The sequence below is a fragment of the Bidens hawaiensis genome, unplaced genomic scaffold, assembly GCF_021521415.1.
Source record: "Bidens hawaiensis isolate Kalapana, Puna unplaced genomic scaffold, B.hawaiensis_p1.1 tig00029866_1, whole genome shotgun sequence".
Lineage (NCBI taxonomy): Eukaryota > Viridiplantae > Streptophyta > Magnoliopsida > Asterales > Asteraceae > Bidens > Bidens hawaiensis.
The window spans coordinates 102,622-105,597 of record NW_027494950.1 but is presented as its reverse complement, the minus strand read 5'-3'; the positions used below and the strand labels follow the sequence as shown (position 1 = coordinate 105,597).

The window sequence follows — 2,976 nt, the reverse complement described above, 5'->3', positions numbered from 1 at the left end:
ATCTATGAGACAGTTTTATCACTTTATGTGTACTTAGTTATTACATGTTATAGAATTAAAACTCATGAATGGTTTGTAAACTTTAGTTGTATAATTAGTTAGAATTGTGATCCACAATCTATGAATTAGTTGTGTACGCATTTCATTTTGTTTTCACAGATCGTCACAAAATCTTTTTAAAATACAGAAAACTAGCCTACATAAGAGATAAGACATTGGAAGGTGATCACAATCCCATATACAAAGACAAATTTGAAAAAAAATATAAAAAGGGGAGTCAAGTTTTTTACATTAAACGTTAATCCTAACGAGAAGATGAGACGAGTATCGGTCTCCCAGTCTCATACCCCGTTGTAAAATCATGTCCAAAACTCGTTGGGTAATCCAAGTCCGAATATCCATTTTGTATTGAGTATACCCATTTGTTTGTTGGAAATTACTCGTTATAGTTTCAAACCCATTTGAAAAATAAAAAAGTTATTACCAAAAGAAATTAAAAATATAAATACTAAAAAGTAAAAACTAGTAACTTAGAAGATTATGTTATTACCCAAGGATAATAAGGGTACGGTCAATCGAGCGGGGCATCAATTATTCAAATATTCATCTCATACCCGAAAAAAATGTTAGTTTAATCTCACAGTGAAAATTTTCTAAATTATTCTCATACCATGATACCAGAATACCCGTCCTAAATTTTTCGAGCGTTCGGCTTGCCCATCGAGTTTTGGTTCCGTTTATCATCCCTACACCCTATATTGTAATTTGACTCAATGTATATAAACCATGCGTCGGGTCAAATCCAAGAGTACATTCGGTAAAAATAATAGGAATCATGGATACCTAACCCAAAATTGCTCGGGTTATTCAATGGAAATATGACATTTGCCATTACCATAATTCCTAAAAACAACTGAAAACATCTAATTTTGGATACTAGCAACTACATAGGTACAAAGATACATGAATAACCATCATCTTTGTCAGCATGACGGTTGCTTCCAAAATCTCAAACACCACCAATCATCAATCACCACCAAATCAAGAAACTGCATTGATTGTCAATCCTAGTTTCATGCTTTGGCGGTTTTCCGACCATCCTGGCGGCCAACACAGACCAAAATGATACCATGGTGCAAGTCAAAGTCAAAATCAGATGCAATCTGCTTTTCTGCATCTTTGTATCAGGGATCCAAGTTCAAAAACAACCAAACGATCATTGCCTCGAAGGATTACATTCACAGGCGGGTGTTTACAAAATCGACCATATGGTAAAGCAGTTTGTAGTTAAAGAACCATTCAATGAAACAATATTGTCAAGGAACGAGAGAGGCGTTTTAAGGGTATCTTGCAGATGCTGCCATTCTTTGCATAGCTCTCGGGTCCTCTGGTCGAAAGCGTTTGGTTGGCATTCCTTGAAATGATCTGATCAAAATAAACAAATTAATGTGTTAAAACATGTCTTCAATATGCCAACTAACTATTTAAAATAATTTACGTTTATATTTCTATAAAAGCGGACCTGGAAGAAAGTTGACGTTTTTGAGGGTATTGCCCGATCTTTGCTTTCAAATTTTGAAAAGCGGTTTCTGCAGCCTGATGTGTAAAGTAAAAACATGAAAATTTGTCAGAGCTTCGCACACTTTTTATAACCACGCTTAAAATTGGTTGTGTGTTGAACACGTCCATATTAATCATAATATAGAAAACGTATATGTACCTGAATCTTAGCTTCATCCCACGTGAACCCGACTCCCTTACCACACACCTCCCCATCTATTTCAACCTGAAAACATAACCAAAACACGTAATAAAGATTGCAAATAAGATAGAAAAAAAAAGTTTCATAAATCACAATATGTCACAACAGTAGTACCTGTGCATATAGTTCATTGTTCACACCCATACGAGTTGGGACTTGAGGCTGCGGTTGAAAAGTGAAACCTAAACCACATATATGTTTTTAGGAGAGAGAAAAAGTTATATTTATATTTACATTTCTTATTCACTTTAATTGTGAACCACAAGGTTTAAATATTAATTAAAAACATGTGATTGAGAATGAGTTTCTAGAGTTTTCACAACTCAAGTGGGTTTTCATTTTATACTTAGCCGTTATTTGAATACAAAAAGATATATATATATAGAAATGTTTAGAGATTATGACCTCTTTAAAATTATAAGTAATTTAAGCTCGTTTTTTATATAATTATAAATATAAACCCAATTCACAGTATATCTTTTTACCAATTTAAATAACTTAAAGCCGAGTTGTTTATAACATATATGGGTACTTCATTATTCAAAGCTTCAATTAACCTAAACCTAAAATAGTATTTTGGTAATTGGGTAGCGATAGCTTATCGAATCTATAGAATAACTTTGTTTTCTTCTGTTATTATCATAATTATTATTGATCTTTGAAAAAAACAAAATTATATACAAAAGATCCTTTCTCCTTTTTTACTTATATGGACTTCTGAAATCTCGAAGACATCACTATAAGTCACCAACGACAACTAACATTATATCTATATAGAGTAAAGAAGACTGCTAGCGCCACAGCTTATTATTATTATTATTATTATTGTTATTGTTATTGTTATTGTTATTGTTATTGTTATTGAATATTTTAAGTATCATTTTCATATATATATTCAAAGGAAGGAAGTAGAATCAACTTGATAGCTTGGTGGAGTTGTCAAAGTGAAGATAGTTAAAGTTTGTTCTACTGGCTGGGACTCAAGTTCGAGACTCCGACAATGCTCCTGACATTTTGATGTCGTGCTGCAGAAAATTATTGCAATATTTTAAATTTTATTATTTTTGGTATATATTTTTGATGTGGTGCTGCATAAACTTATTGCGGTATTTTTTGCTTTATTTTTGGTATATATTCTAAAAGATTATTAGTTAAACCAATTAAGTGATTCGGTTGAATGGCTTGATGTAGGGGTGTTCTTCGGGTTATTTATT

At 32.3% G+C, this 2,976-nt stretch overlaps 1 long non-coding RNA gene across 1 annotated transcript; it reads right to left on the bottom strand.

Moving 5' to 3' along the window:
* Positions 1-1,142: 1,142 nt before the first annotated feature.
* On the bottom strand, positions 1,143-1,755 carry LOC143579523 (uncharacterized). The gene is made up of 3 exons (XR_013143479.1): positions 1,721-1,755; positions 1,523-1,596; positions 1,143-1,425 (listed from the first exon to the last, which is right to left on the bottom strand). It is a non-coding gene; the product is annotated as an uncharacterized LOC143579523 (long non-coding RNA).
* Between the last annotated feature and the right edge of the window lie 1,221 nt (positions 1,756-2,976).